This window comes from Canis lupus, chromosome 3, assembly GCF_003254725.2.
Source record: "Canis lupus dingo isolate Sandy chromosome 3, ASM325472v2, whole genome shotgun sequence".
In the NCBI taxonomy this organism is placed as follows: domain Eukaryota; kingdom Metazoa; phylum Chordata; class Mammalia; order Carnivora; family Canidae; genus Canis; species Canis lupus.
Window position 1 is genome coordinate 37070050 of NC_064245.1, and position 17137 is coordinate 37087186.

General features: G+C 39.9%; 1 long non-coding RNA gene across 2 annotated transcripts in view; it reads right to left on the reverse strand.

Moving 5' to 3' along the window:
• Positions 1-710: 710 nt before the first annotated feature.
• The window catches only part of LOC118354244 (uncharacterized), a 40568-nt gene continuing 24141 nt past the window's right edge, over positions 711-17137 (reverse strand). Inside the window, exons 2-6 of one of the 2 annotated variants that reach the window (XR_007409604.1) lie at positions 11930-12067; positions 11362-11482; positions 10411-10583; positions 2921-3108; positions 711-2496 (exon numbers count right to left, since the gene is read on the reverse strand). This is a non-coding gene — a long non-coding RNA (uncharacterized LOC118354244). The remainder of the gene's footprint in view (positions 2497-2920; positions 3109-10410; positions 10584-11361; positions 11483-11929; positions 12068-17137) is intronic. The other variant, XR_007409603.1, reaches the window with a different exon arrangement.

Below are 17137 nucleotides of genomic sequence, written 5' to 3' on the forward strand. Positions count from 1 at the left end.
GAGTCATTTTGCCATAGTCTAGCAGATATTTAAAATATAAATGAACTCACTGCAGGAGAGAATACTTTCCTCCCAGCCCAACCTGAGGACAGTGCCATGCTAGACAGAGCTTTTTTGTCCAGTCCTATTAGCATGAAATTACTCTTCTATTCTTTTAAATACCACCGTGAGGATGAGATAAAGCAAGTACAGATACTTCTCAAAAAGGGGGGGGGGGCTGCCTCTCTTTGTTTTCATTTGAGAATCCCAACCCCTCCCATCTATCCACCATTCTGGATTTTCTTATCTAATAGTTTGTTTCTTTATTGCAATGTCGATATATGCATTTGATGTTATTTCTCTACAGCAGAAGAAACACATTCATACTGAAAAAATATGTCTCAAGAAATCTACTTTTGAAGTTCTCTACTGAGAGAGAGATTTTAAGCAGTGATGTGTAGTTATGGAAATATGCCATCTGTCACCTTATCTTTCTTGAGGCCTCTTGACAATTCCCATTTAGGACAAAAAAAGTCCCCCTTTTGTGACATGACCATTCTTTATTTGATCTAAATGGATGTATCAAAAATGAGTAGGGGCACCTGGGTGGCTCAGTGGGTTGAGCGTCTGTCTGTCTTTGGCTCAGGTCATGATCCCAGAGTCCTGGGATCGAGTCCTGGGATCGAGCCTGCAGGAAGCCTGCTTCTCCCTCTGCCAATGTCTCTGCCTCTCTCTGTGTGGTCTCTCATGAATAAATAAATCTTAAAAAAAAACACACCTTATGACCAAATATAAGGTATTTTAAATGCTTACAAATATGTAAACATTTGTATATTAAAATCAAACATGCATATAATAGTATTTATTTAAATTAAATAAGTTATTATTTATTAAGTTCAACACAAAACAGTTAACAAACCAAATAATTATAACACCAATGAAAAGTTCCAGTTTCTCCCTCATTTAGACCCAAGGTATTGTCTGGACCTTCTTCAAGCTCACCCTTAACATGGCTGCTGGGGAAGCAGAAGCATACAGGAAGGTGTGTAACCTATATGACCTCAAATGTCTTTTTGCAATATGAGAACCACAATCTCAGGACTAGAAGCAGCACCTGATATGGGCCTCATCAGTGTCTGCTTACAGACCTCAACCCAAAGCCAGTGTCTTTTGTTTATATTAGAAATATGTTTAGTAATGTAATAGTGGGAACAATTTTTCTTCAGAGATTTCCATTTTAACAGCCTTTTGAACTTAAACCCTATCTTCCTCATTTCCTTTTTTTCCATATTCCTCATTTCTATTCTGTGTTAGAAATTCAAATAATTTATCTCACTGGTGGCAAATGAACATGTTGTATCTTCTGCTGAACTTGCTTTGAGAAGAGGAAGATGTAGAGGCTTTAAGCACTTGCCTTAGGAGCAGCCAAGGAACTTACTAATTCTCTCCAAGATTTTCTGCTAACACATTTCCTCCTACCCATTTTTTTTTTTTTTATTATAAACCTCAAGCTTCTAATTTCCCAAACAAAACCACCTGGTGTCACTCACCTCATTGTGATGTAAGTGTTGAGAGCAGCCTTCCCCATGAACAGCCGAACAAAACATAAGTAAATTGATACTTATTTTAGGAGTCACAGAACAAGATGCAGTTGTATGCCCAATTTAATCAAACTATAATTCCTCTTCACAGTTTCTATGTTATCTGCAAGTGGCACCTATCATGGTCTCTTTGTAACAAATGGAGCCATGATTCTTCTGCAGGGACATAGCCCTGGCATTGCCACAGTGCTCCACATCAGCAATCTCTGGGTAGGGATTCATCCTTATTATGTGATTTGAAATTTTAATAGATTTCATCCTTATGTCACATCCACCATTGCCATTGCTGTTCTTTCTAACAGGCAGGAAGGTATTGTCATTTTAAAAATAGGGAAGTTGAGGCTCAGAAAAGCTAAGTGCCTACCCAGGGTCAAATGTATGTTCATAGTTAATGTAGTAACATTCAAGGATACAGAGATAGTGTTTAAAGACCCAGCTATATGATTGGTATATAGTAATTATATAGTATAATATATAACTTATATATAAATATTACATATTTTAAATTAATATAGTATATGCTAATGTCAATATAGTAAATATGACATATTAATATATAACATATATAAATATCTGGTAAAATATTTATGTATTAAGTGTATATTAAGTTTATTAAATATTCAATATGTTTATAATCATAAAATAATAATATGTTAATTATTAATATAATATATTGATATGTGTTATACATATTAAATATGATATTTAATCATTATATTTTCCATATATAATACAATATAATATAAAATGTAACTAGGAGATGCTTGGGTGGCTCAGTGAGTTAAACATCTGCCTTCAGTTCAGGTCATGATCCCAGGGTGTGTGATCAAGGTTCATGGGCTCTCTGCTCAGCAGGGAGCCTGCTTCTCCTTCTACCTCTGCCTGCTGCTCCTCCCACTGTTCTCTCTCTCTCTCTCTGTCAAATAAATAAATAAAATCTTAAAAATATATGTATAAAATGTAACTCTATATGATATAATAAAGATAATATAAAGGTATCATATTATATATTGGCACATAAATTTACATATAAGAAAATATAGATTACATATAAATGCATATTATGTATAATATATAATTACTATATATTAAATAAAAGTATTCATTTCATATTAGTATAACATGATAAATTATGTTAATATAACCTAAAAACATAATTTCACTTATTCATAAGTATGTATTAATTGTTAAAACATAAGTAATATAATTATTAACTATAAAATATTAATTACATTAGTGCATAATCTGTTAATATACAATCTATTAATACATTAATTAATGTATACATTATTATTCTCTGAAAACAACAAAACCACATGAGTAGAGATAAGGGGTCTCACATATTCTGTGGCCTATCATGGTTTCAGCCATGTGATGCTCCTGAGCATCTGTGAATGGGTGATGCAGAGTTCTTGTTGACTGGAGGCTGACAGAGGGAAGGAGTGCCAGGCTGAAGTCTAAAAGGTTTTGATCAGATGGAAGGGGGCAATTTGCATGTGCAGAGGTGAAATCCTCAGCATATGAAGCACTGCAATACAAAAGCCCAAGATTAAGTCCTCTTTACTTTTTACCTTAAATTTGGAATCTTTTGTTCTTATGATGTTTAATATTCTTTTCTTTCTTTTTATATTATCTTGAAATTTTAAAATAACTGTTATAGGCTAAATTGTGTACCCCCCTCCTGAAATTCATATGTTGAAGTCCTAAGTCCCAGTACCTCAGAAAGTGACTGATTTGGAGATAGAATCTTTCAATGAGGTGCTTGAGTTAAAATGAGGTCATTAGGATAAGCCCTAACCAATTTGTGATGGAGGTTATTATAGGAAGAGATCAGAACCCAGATGCATACAGAGGAGAGACCATGTGAGACACACAGAGATGCTGTCTTCAAGACAAGGAGAGAGGCTCCAGAAGAAACCAACAAGCTAAAACCTCAATCTCAGACTTCCAGCATCCAGAATTGTGAGCATATAAATTTCTGTTGTTTAAGTCACCTGGTCTGTGGTACTTTGTTACAGCAACCTTAGCAAATTAATACAATGATCATAATTGATCTAACATCCTTACAAATATGTAATGTAGAGATTGGACTCAATTTGCATAATTTAGTACTTAGTAATTATTTGATGATGAAGATGAGAATTGTGAATATAAATATTCAGTAATGTTTTTATCATTGATATGCCTAGATATCTACATCGCTGTTATATCTGAACAGATAAAATCTAAGCGTAAAGCAAAGTAGAGTGGCACCATACTTTAATAGAATAAGAAGGTCAGGGTTGGGTCCTAGATCTGCTAACAATTTACAGTAGATCTTGCGTGGATCTTTTCTACCCTGGACCTCTTTTTTTTTTTTTTTTTGCAGAAAAATGAGTGTTTGAATCTCTCCTACCTCAGGGTAAATGCTTTAAGTGAAAAATGACTTTCAAATCTCACCATTGTTATTATCCTAAAACCCAAAGAAAAAGACCATCACTTAAAGACTCATATTCTGGCACTAATCACCTCTTCTGGATTGATTTGTTACTTGAATCTCATATTCTGTAATCTGAAATATGTCTTGCCTCACCAACAAGAATATAACTTCTTTGAGAGGAATAGATGAATCTTATATTAATTTGCATCTCCTCCTGCATCTACTACTATTCTGTAATCATACTAGAAGTCTGACAAATGTCTATGTAATTAATTAGAGGATATTTCATGTGTGTGTGTATGTGTAGTAATAGTTTGGATTTTTTAAAAGATTTTATTTATTCATGAGATACACAGAAAGAGAGAGGCAGAGATCCAGGAAGAGGGAGAAGCAGGCTCCATGCAGGGAGCCCAACGTGGGATTCGATCCTGGGACTCCAGGATCATGCCCTGAGGCTGAAGGCAGATGCGCTTAAACACTGAGCAACCCAGGAATCCCTAGTCTGAATTGTTTTGTTGAAGAAACTGAAATGAAACTAACTTGAGTCAAGAAGGGAACTATTGGCTAATAAAGCTAAGAGGTCCCAGAGCCAGAGCACCAGTGTCATCAGGATTCCATCTTGCTTTTATCAACACATCTACTCTCTGTTAGCTTTAGTCTTTGGAAGGTCTGCCACAGGGTTATAAACCATATACCCTATCTTAGGAAAATATCCAAAAGAGAATTTTAATAAAAGATAAAAGTAGAAGAAAATAGACATCTTAAGATAGCGGAAATGATAAGAAAAACAAGTGGATGAGAGACAGTGGATGAGCTGCATCCTATTAGCCCCTGCCCATTTTTAGGAGTTTAAGTACTGGGGAGCCTCCAGGCTCCTTACCCTGCCCCACAGCCTAGTCTAGCCTAGTCTCACCAGTACACAGGTAAGAGTATGGCAGAGCTGGGACTGGGGAGTATCTCCTTATTAACATATCCAGAGATAAAATCAACAAGTCTCTTTTTCAGAGAACACTGGGTTAAGAAGAAGATTCATCTTTGACTTGACAGAAAGTAGTTTATACTCACAATGGTTGGGGTTTAGCATTCACAGTGAGAAAATCCACTTGAGCTTCCTGAACTGAAAGCTGGGGACAGGGCACAGATCTGCCTCTCTGGTCTTCTGTTTGCCCACAGAGTGATTTGCATTGAGAAGAATGGGAGTGGTGGGAACCATTGGAGCATGTCTACAAACCACCACACCATCAAAAATTAAAGCTGACTCTAGTGTTTCATCAGCTTCAGCCAAAAAAACATGGGTTTGCAGAGCTATGGCCTCCTGACAGCACAGAGCTCAGAGGAAATGGGCCGAAGGTGGAAGCCAAGATCCACTTAGAGGGTCCATAGGGACAGCCAGAGTGCTACCTGAATCTCCTCAAGCCAAGTGCCACATGGGGGACTGAGCCAGCATCTGCCCAGAAGAAGGAGCGAGTGCAAAATAGGAAAGACAGAGCCTGGCAGTGGTTACCAAGCACTGGAATGAGCATTAGCCACTAGGAACAGCTGGAGCAGGAACCTCAAGCTGAAAGGAAGAATGTTTGACTCAGAGAGAGTGTCCTGTGCACTGTTCCTCAGGATGCTGCTCCAAATTCTCCCCTTCCATCAGGCTCCTGGTCACAGGAGGATTGGAAGACTAGCACCAAATTCCCCTCTGAGCCCACCAACATCACCCCAATTCCTAAAACTCCCATGGTACTATGGTCTCAAGCCCACGCCCTTACCTGTTCCATTCTCTCTCTCAGGCCATACCCACAACTCTAACCTGTCCTACTGGTTCTTCATTGCCTGCCACCCTGCACACCAGGAAGCCCAGACAACAAATCTGCTCCTCAGAGTGAACTAAGATGGCTCTCTAGCTTCTACTCTTGGAGAGCTAGCTTCCTGCTCTCCTTTTTGTGCCTGACCACTCCACTCACAGCCTTTTAGATACCTTACTTCTTCAGCAATGCCATCTGCTCATCTCAGTTCAGCTGAAGCCTTGCTTTTCGTTTGCCCCTGGTCCTGGTTTGAAGCAGGCTGGATATGTAATCCAAGAATGCCTTCTATTTGGTATCTCCATAGCCTCAAGGAAGATATTCATGAGTACCAAAACCCTGATTAGCACTGGAGGGGCCTCTTTAGGAGTGGTTATCACAGCTTCTCTTCCTGAGAGGGGGTATTCAGACAGCCCTGGTCAACTGTCTTCCCTCTACACCTCTGCCCATGCTGTTCCTGTGTCCAAAACACCATTGGCAGGTTTCTGTGTCCCTTCACTACTGTTTAAACACTAAAGACCTCATCCAGGGACCCAGTTTCTGATCCCAAGGAACATTCAATTCTACTTCACTTGACCACTTCTATTGCACATGACAGCCTGCCACGCTGCTGCAGCTGTGTATGTGTGTGTGGAGGGGGCATATGTGTCTGATTTTATAAACAAAGCAATTGGTATTATGGGCTTCAAAATTGTGCTTTCAGGTAGAAGTGAGTTGTATGTCTACCTGAACACATAATTATTATGAAGCCCATAACATCAATTACTTTGTTTATATTATATCAATTTGGTAAATTGAATCTTAATTGATCTATTCTTGATTCTTAATTTATTTAAGGGATGTCTGTCTGAATGACCTATCACAGCAGTGTAAGAATTCTGCCTGCAAGCAAAAGGGGCAGCAGAGAAGTAGTAAAGATCCCCTGTGTCTAGTGTTCTCTGCATGTCAGGCATTCAGTGCTCCATGGGTGTTAACCCACTGCATCCCTAGTCAACTTCATGGGATAGCTACTATTATCACCCTTAGTTTGCACATAAGGAAAATGAGGCAAAGAGAAGCCACATAACTTCCCCAAAGTCAAGCCAGCACCCACATTTTCAGCCACTTTGTGCCATTTACCATCAGATGATCAGCCATGTTCTGGGCTCAGAGCTGGTACAGCAAGGACAAAGCATCAGAAGGCCTCCTCCTTGGTCCTCCAAGAAATACTAACTTCCCCAGGAAGTGAAGTGCTCGAGGGTTCTGTGCCTCTAACCCTCTCTTCTATGTGTATAAGGAATTTTTAATCTCTTAGTTACTAATAAGCCTAGGAAAGATATAAAATGCTGCCAATCGTGCTTGCTGAACTCAAGGTATTAATAGGGTGATTAGCAAAGTGGAAGCCAAGAGGGCTCACTTCTTTTTTGACTACATAGAATCCTATGTGCAACCCATAGAGTCCCATGGAGGAACTAAGCCTCCTTTTAACAGCCAGTACCAGCTTTCCAGCCATGTGAGTGTCTGCCTTTGAAATGGATTCCCCAGCCCAGTCAAGCCTTTGGATCATGCAGCCCCAGCTGGCAGCCTGATTGCAACCCCATGGGAGTCCCTGAGTGACAGGTACCCAGTCAAGCTTCACTGGGATCCTGATCCAGAGAAACTATGCAAGTTAGTAACTGTTTGTTGTGTTCGGATGCTAAATTTGGGGTAACTAAAACTGATAGTAAGATTTCGTATTTGCATGTAAAATTTCCTGCATTAGATTTTGGATTCCTTAAAATGATCATTTAGGTTCATCATGTTGCATCTAGCACAGTTTCTAAAACCTGATACATTTCTCAAATGTTCATTGCATCCATAAATAAATGAATGGATTTCTGATCAACTTCAGGGCTAATTCTATTCAGCACAAATTTATTAAGAACCTAATTGAAGTCAGGTATTGAACTAAATTCTGAGACCTGTCTGAGTTGGGGTCCTCAGAAGTCAACTATGAGATAAGGCTATGAGCATGTGTAGAGTCATCCCAACCAAGGCTCGTTGCTGGGTTCTCTCTCACAACTCCCCACACACTTCTCTGGTTGAAGGCTGCTTCAGGGTATCTACACCCTGCCATTCCTGGCTTGCCCCATGAGTGAATGAGTCCAACTCCACTCCCAACATGAGAACACAAGTGCTCGGGCAGAGAACCTCAGGCACATGCAGTACATAGCCTTTGGCATAGGCAGGGCACCAGTAGCATCTTCCATTGAATAAAGTCTAAGACAAATGCCTAAATATTTAGGAGCTCAGACTATAGTAAAAAGAATGTCTAATTATAGTACAATATTAGCAGTAAATAATAAAAATAAGTTGCTAAGCTATGAATGTTCTTACTGCCTAGAGGGTTGTAGAAGCCTTCACAAGGAGGTGACATAAGAACCAGGACTTCGAAGTGAGTGAGAATTTTCCTGAAAGATAAAGCAGGGACAGTGTGCTGGGAGGAAGGCACAGTACATACAAAGGCATCAAAGTGACAGTGCACATCATGTGTCACAGAATGGGAAATGCCTACTGGTATCTCACATCCCAGTTGTGGGAGCCAGCAAGAAAGGATAAGTTTGCAACTAAGGTCTCCTTAGCTATGGAGATATTTCTTGATGACAGATGTACTATCACTAGCAGGAAATCTAAACACCACAAGGATTAGAGTCTATATTCCTGATACTCCCAACTTTCCCAACACTTCCAATATTCCCCCAAATTTCCAACATTACCAAGACTCTCGATATTCCCAAGTCTCCCAATAATCACCAAATTTTCAACATTTTCAACACTCTCAACACCCCTGCTATTCTGACAACCCCAACACTCCCTGCATGTCTGACAATTCAGTGCTCCCAGGAAGCAGCATCTCACGCCAGATGAGATCCTGCCCTACGAAGTTTAAATAAGGCAGGGAGTAGCCCTTGCTGCGATGAATAAGGATTGAGGTCTTTCCTGCCTGTTTTGTGACTACTGGGCAACTGAAACCCTTGCCTATATTTAGAGATTGTTAAAGACAAAACGTTTGCATCCCACTAAAATTCATATGTTGAAGCTGTAACCCCCAATGTGATGGTGTTAGGAAGTGAAGCCTTTGGAGGGTGATTAGGTTTAGATGAAGTCATGAGAGTGGAGCCTCCATAATGGATTAGAGACACCTAAGAAGAGATACCACAGAGCTTGCTTTTTTTTTTTTTTTTTTGCCCTGTGAGGACACAGTGAGAAAGAGGCCATCTGCAAGCCAAGAAGCAGGTCCTAACCAGAACCTGGCATGTTGGCACTCTAATTTTGGAGTTCTAGCCTCCATAGCTGTGAGAAATAAATGTTTATTGTTTAAGCTACCCAGTGTACAGTATTTTGTTATGACAGCCTAAGCTGCCTTATAGAGACTGTGTTAGAATATTATTCTTAGAGAGGCAGAGACTTGCTTTTAATGGCAGGAGCCAGGAGGGTTCAGATATTCCTGTTCACTAATCTCAGATGCTAGAATACAGGCTGTGACCTGGACCCGTGGCATGCAAGTGTGCAGAGAACATAAAAGTGCAGGGGCAGTTTTCAGGTGACAGTGATACCTGAGGACCTCAAACATCATCATGGCCCTTTGCTAGAGTGGGGACACCTGAGGTAATAATAAATGGGGGCCTGGTTCAGGCCTCTCACAGGGGAGGGCATTGCTAGAACTATGTGACTAAGACACGTAAAGTACTCCTGGCACACAGTCATCATTCAGTTCATAGCTATTGTTGCTATTTCATTTTTTGCTGGTGATTTGTGGGCTTCCCAATAGGAATCCCTTCCCACATAGGATGGATGGTTTTGATCTAACAGCGTTCTTCTTAACCAAAGCTTTGCTTTCATAGATATTTCTTTCTGAACTACCACACTCATGCCAAGCTGCACACCAAAGGAGGTGAATTGCTATCACCTATTCCTTTACATAAGATCATTCCTTATTTGGAGTTTTATAGATACAGAAGAAAAATTGTTCCCAACATTATTATTGTTATTTGAAAGTCTAATGGATTTATTATTTTTGTGTATGTTTTTGTCTAGGAATAAAAAAAAAAAACATGGCAATTTTGTATGTCTTTGTTTTTTGGTAGTTTCCATAGCAGTAAAATATTCACTCAATAATGACATTTACAACTTTTCAACTTCAGGTAGGATTACATCTATTTGCACTTTAAATCCTTGGCAATAAAGCTTTCTTCCACCTATATCTCTGTTTTATTACGTGCTTAAAATTTGCTCTAAAAGATAAATAAAATGGAGTAGCAGGATATGAATCTAGAAGTTTTCAAGAAATGCTGATTTATGTTCATATGACATGATTAGTTTTTAAGCCCCCTTCCACTGATGGCAGAAATGAAATTTTAGTCTGACTGGCTACACACAGACTCTCTCTCTCTCTCTCTCTCTCCCTCTCTCTCTCTCTCTCTTCATGTGTGTGTGCTTCTTACTACAGATTATGGCTGTATTTTATATGGTCCCTTTGTGCCATGGCCTTAAAAGTGGGTGGGGATGGGTATCTGTTCTCTGATGTGTCATCTTCAATCTGCCATCCCCTGAGAGGTGCATCTTCATAGCTAGTCTCTGGTGTGTGCAGGCTGCTGGTTACCTTTCACTTATGAATGCAGGGCTCCTTCATCCAACCTTCTCCCAGATACTTTAGGCTACTCTTAGGGTCCTAGAAGTAGCCCCTTGAAGCCTTTGCCATTCTGGAGCTTCAGGAAGTTGGTGTAAGTTCAGTGCTCTTCTGTGCTACTCCTGACATCTACTTCTCAGGCAAATCTAGAGTAAAAGGGAATTCTGTGATGCCATATGTATTCAATAGCCTATGTAACCACAGAGCCAGGACCATGTCTATGATGGGTGGGAGTAAGGCACTCAGAATTCTTCCAAGCAAGTGGGGTCCTCTATATTCCTAGATTCCCTGAGTCGTCTGGATTCTTCCCTACCCTCTGGTCATCTCTACTCGTTTTCTCTGCCAGGGCTCTGACTTCTTGGGCAGTGCCCTGGGATCTTGCTCAGGGTCTCATGACTCTACATTTCCCCCTTTTCCTCTCTAGTTTCTTCTATTCTCTCCAGTCCATGAAAACTTGATCTCCTATTCAGGATGAGAAAAACTAAATCAAAATGGGCACATTATTGTTTGTCAGGGCCTGAATTTAGATACTCAAAATGCTTTCATCTCATACTATAGTTTCAGACATGATTTTCAAAAAAATCCAGTTTTGAGATGTTAAAAGTAGATTGTATAATGCAAACTAACTCTCTCTCTCTCTCTCTCTCTCTCTCTCTCTCCCTCTCTTCCCCCACCCTCCCTCTGTGTTCCCACCCTGTATGGTACATACAATGTACCCTGGCTGATGCCTCAGTGGGGGTAAGGCTAAAGGACGCTTGGAAGTACTGTGGGAAAAGAATTTGTTGTTTCTCTATCAAAATACTACCCCGCTGCACATATAAATATTTGAACACCACCTGCAAAGGATTTTTGCACCTATCAGATTCATTAGTGGTGCTAATAATGGCTGAGTTGTGAATTGTTGAAGATCACAGGCTAGGGTACCTTAAGAGACCAGGTTTCACCAGGAGCTGTGGGAGAAGCCTGTAGTATGGTCTGCGGAGTGCTCAATCCTGACATCCAGTGTTGTGGCAGTGGCCCTGAGGACTCCTCTAGCAGCATGGATCTGTGTGGAGGAAAATGGGGAGACTTGGAAACATTTGGCTTGGGGATTTAATCACACAGCATGAGTACATTCCTCATTTGTCTCCCTTCTTATCCTGTCATAACATAAAGGAAAAAATGGGCACAGTGGAGGCTGAAGGGCATTCTAGGGGCTTCCTTTCTCTGGCCACTCTCCATATAGGGCTTCAGAGACTGCTGTGGACAGGGCTGGGTACACAGCTGATTTACCTGGATCCAGGTCTTCTTAATATCCTTACTCTGTCCACATAAATGCAGCCCTCAGCGCTCCACTCCCTTTAAATAAAGATATCAATATTGATCCCTTTTCCCTCGCATTCCTTCAGAACTATGCTGATATAATAATTTAAGCTGGATTGTTTCTAGTTTAACTACCACTGCTCCAGGCTGGAATTGCATTTTCCCCTTGGAATGTGTGGAGTTTACTTACCTTACCTAAGGAAGGAATTTCTACTGCAGTTGGGAAGGGGGGGGAGGTGTTTTGGCCTCTGCCCTCAAGTCACACACCACTGCTCCTCTGTGCTTTTTTCAGGCTGGCACTGGATGGCCCAAATCACCATGCTTCTTCCTAAAAGAGGAAGAGAAAAATACAGAAGGTGGGTGCTAATGAGCTAGGTTTGAAGGTATCTGGGCTGACAAAGTCTGATATTTGGAAGGAATATATAAGAGCAAGAAATGTGTGGATGAAGTTATGAAATTTGGGAAATATCACAAGTATTCTAATATTTTAGAATATTAAAAACAAACAAACAAAAACCTGGATCCAAAATGTGAGTTTTCAGAGGCACAGCATTCTCATCTCTCTGGGATATTATGTGTGACCATGTGTGCCTCACACACTAATCTGGTTGTTACAAAACACCATGGAACCCTCTCAGTCCTTCAGGGTTTCCTCTCTTTTCCATCTGGGGCTTTCAAGTTGGGCTCAAGGATGCTCTTAGGAATAGTGTCCATACTGGTTCTTGCAACAGAAAATGCCACTTTTAGAAGCCCTATTCTGTACTCACCTATCCCAAGAAACCTGGGCCATCACTGTTCAGTAGGGACCCTCATCAAAGAAAGAAAAATGGTTTCCAAACACAAAAGTTCCCAAAAGATGTGATGGGCATTTTTCTTGGAATTTGGAGGGATGGTTGAATTATTAAATAAGATGTTGGTGCTAGTTCTGTGTAGTCAAGAGATCTGAACTGATGAGAGAGTCAAATATCCTCAATCCACAAAATGTTGGATTTGGGGAAGGACTGCAGAAATCTTTGATTCTGACTCTTTTTTGTGGTGTTGAGGACTGCAGTATTCCGGTTGGGCTGCTGTAACAAAGTACTGTAGACCAAGTGGCTTAAACAACATTTATTTTCTCACAGTTCTGGAGGCTAGGAGTCCAACATTGAGGTGTCAGCAGAGCTGTTTCTCCTGAGGCCTCTTTGGCTTGTCTCTCCTTGGTCATCTTCTCACTGTGTACTCATATGGCCTTTCCCCTGTGTCTTCCCCACTGGTATTTCTCCCTCTTCTTATAAGGACACCAGTTACATTGGATTAGGGTCCTACCCTATGATCTCATTTAACTTTAATTACCTTTTACCTCATTTAACTTTAATTACCCTTTAAATGTGCTATACCCTAATATAACCAGATAGGGATTAGGGTTTCAAAATAGGGGAGGGGGAGGACAGTGTAGTATATAGCAAGGACCCATTCTGCTACTTCATGACTTAAAACAAGAAAGCATTACATTATCTGCTGGCTCCAAAATAATCAAGGGTATGAAAATAATAAGTTAGATGATACAGTGAAAAGTATTCAGGAATGAAATTGGACATATCAGGATTGAATCAGGTCTCTGTAATCCACTGGTTGAGACAATGCAAGTCACTTTGCTTCCTTGAGTCTCTATTTCTTCATTTGGAAAACAGGGGAAAAGATATATATCCTTCATGGATGAGAGTATTAGAAATCTTGTTGGTAAAATGAGTACTCACAAAAGGATAGATGTTATTGTGAACCATTGGCATCATTCTGAACACTCCATGGGATCCCAAAGTTCAGTTAGGCCCTTGGTCCCTCTGTGAGAAGCATTTATCTGGAGGATTCCTGCACATTGTGCTATGGGACCATGCAACAACCCTGGATACACCATATTTGACAGTGAGCCTAAGGCCAGACACACTCAGGAACTTGATGTAACACTACTTCTCCCATGATAACATTATGGAAATTTTCTGTGGGATCCTGAATGAATATCTGACTTCCCATGAGGACTGGATCTGCTGCTGAGCATGCACCTCAAACCTCACCATATCTACCAATATTCTAACACAAACTTTTTCACATGTGATCTTCTGAACAAGCTCTTTCTGTATCTTACAATATGGAAAAGTTTTTATTAAAAAGAAATAGATAGATAGATACCTTTCATAATAATGAACAGGACTACATGTGGGACTTCCTCAAGATTGTAAACTAGAACATGGATTTTACAGTTACATTGAAATTCCTATCACTGTAGGAATGTTCTACCAAGTTCTGGGGTCAAGGAAAGGGCTGAGGAAGGAGGCCAAGCAGAAAAGGGGAAGCTGGGGTGACTGATCACAATGACAAAGGAGGCCAAACAACGGGACAGGGAGAACTATCTCTGGAAATAAAAATTGTTAACTTAAGTGTCCAAATAAAATACAGCAAAAGGGTTTTATGTTTGAAACAACTACTTAAAAAATAGATAAATGAAACAATGGTTTTATGTCACTTGACAGAGACAACAAAGGATAGTGATCCCTCAGAGACGGGAAATCAAAGAGCAACCTCTACAATTGCCTTGGGTTTCCTGATTACAACACAGAGTGGTAGAACTAAGGCAGAGCCCAGAAGATGGCTTGAATGGAGGAGACAAAACTGAGATTCCAGAACAAGGCATGTAGAGTAAAGCAACAGAGTACCAGAGGTGAGAGAGCTGCAAAAAGCCCTTGAGTGGTCTGCAGAATATAATCAAGGCACATATGTGAAGAAACTACCAGAGGCTGTAGAAAAAGTCTCTTAAAAGGATCAGAGGGAACAGTGCCTGCACTCACATTGGCCAAAAATCATATCTGTACTGTACTGGTGGAAAATTTATAAGGTATTGGGTACTGTTGGAAAATTTATAAGGTATTGGGTAGAATGCTAGGAACAGACTTGCATCACTTATAGGTGATAATTAGCCCTTTATTGAACACTAGATCCTATCTAGCAAATCTTAAAAGCAGAACCCTAAAGGATCAAACTGTTTCTATGTAACCTAATGGCAAACTGAACTCAAGAATATTTGTAGGGGTGAGGCATGTAGGTGGCTCAGTTGGTTAGATGCCTGCCTTTGGCTCAGGTCAGGATCCAGCGTCCTGGGATTGAGCCCTCATGAGGCTCCTTGCTCGGTGGGGAGTCTGCTTCTCCCCCTCCTGCTTTTGCTTCTGCTCTCTCTCTGTCAAATGAATAACTAAAGTCTTTTAAAAAAAAGAATATTTGTAAGGGCACCTAGTTGGCTCAGTCAGTAGAGCATGTGATTCTTGATCTCATGTTTATGAGTTCAAGTTCTACATTAGGCATGAAGCCTACTTTAAAAAATATATATTTGTAGGAATACAAAAAGTCCATCATGTAACAAGAAAACTCACAAATCAGACAAAAGTGAAAAAGAATCAGACATGCAAAAAAGCAGGAAAATGGTCTGTGACAGATACATTAGAGTTAGCAGAAAAGAACATTAGAGTTGTTATTATGATTTTATTCCAGGTGTTCAAAAATATTTAAATAGAGACATAACCCCAAAAAACTTCTAAAAATGTAAATGATAAGTCTGAGATGAAAAAATACAATATACTACATAAATTAAGGGCATGTTAGTCATTTCAGAACAACACATTTGTGAATTTGAAGACACAACAATGAAAACTATACAAGAACAAACACAGAGAAAAATAAGTAAATGAATGGAAAAAATGCTGTGTAACAAAACTTTAAGTCGTCTAATATGTGTGCAACCAGTATTTGTAGAGGGGGAAGAGCAGAAAAAAAGTGAAGAAATAATAGCCAAAAACATTTCAAATTTGATAAAAATTACAAATCCAAATATGAAAGATATTTAACAAATTCCAAGCACAAGCCACACGGGAAAAAAAACCCCAAGGTACATCATAATCAAATTGCTCAAAACCCCTTATATAGAGAAAATCTTTAAAATATCCATGAAAAAATAGTTGTCCTATATCCAGGAACAAAAATCAGGATGACAGTAAATTTCTTATTAAAAGAAAAAAATAAGGCAAGCAATAAAACAGGGGACATTGTTAAAGCACTGAAAGTAAAAACTGTCAACCTAGATTCCTGTAGCCAGAAAAAATACATTTCAAAAATGAAAATAAAATAAAGACATTTTCAGACATATAAAGCCAAAATAATTCATTATCACATAACAAGGAAATCCAACAGGCAGAAGAAAGTTAGAATACACACAGAATACAGAAGAAAGTTAGAATACACACAGAATGAAGGGCCCAGAAATGGTAACAACATTGGGTAAATATACAAGATTATTTCTTAATATTTAAATTTATTTAAAAGAAAATTGTTTAACCAATAGTAATAGTGTGGGCTTTATAAAATATATAAAATCATATGGATAACAATAATAGCACAAAGGCCAGGATAACTAAAATATATATTGTTGTACAGTTCTTATGTTATACTTGAAGTGTTAAAACATCACGTGAAGATATACTGTGATAGATTAAAGGTATTCTATAAATCACAAAGTCGAGGGAAGGGCAAGGTGGCAGAAGAGTAGGGGTCCTCAAATCACCTGGCCCTACAAACTTACCTAGATAACTCTCAAAACATCCTGAACTCAATTTGATATTTAAAGAGAGAGCAGCTGGAATGCTACAGAGAGAAAAGTTTTCTCTTCTAACAAGATAGGAAGGTTAAAAAATTAAAATAAAAAAGAATAAAGTGGGGGAGGGGAACTGCAAGTAGCCAGGCTAAAGCAGAACAGCAAATGCCTGGAGGCAGGAAAACCCAACCCTGGAGAAGCAGGAACTTTAGAAATCTGGCTGGAGTTTTCTCTGATGGAAAAGTGCTTAGGAGGGAAATTGAGCAGAATTACAGGAGGGACAGTAAGGCCTCAAGACTCCCAGAGTCACTATAAGAGGAGGGACACCCAGGGAAAGCTCACCACAAACCGAGGTTAGATATATGTAAGGACAGGAGCACCACAGCTGGAGGGGCATTTGGGAGGAGAAGCAAGTTGGTTAGGTGGGCTGGCTCCAGATGGAGGTTAGGTGGGCCTCTGGGAGAGGTGGCCCCCGGGAGTGCAGGTCCAACAGCACAGGGCCCTGGATCCCAGGGCACCCAAGCCAACAAAGCCAGTGATCCTGCATTCCCTCTGGACAGGCAGAAGCAGGGAGGGCACAGGAAAGCAAGACCTCTCTTGCCCTTGGGCACCCTGCAAGCTGTGCAGATCAGTGCACCCTGCCTGTCACTAGGAACATCTAGGCCAGTGAGGACTAGGTATAGTTAGTTACTCCATGGGACCTGGACTCCAGATATGGAAATCTGGCCGCTACCATTGTTGTTTTTCCTTTGTTTCACCTGTGTCTGGGAGAGGCGGGGCCTC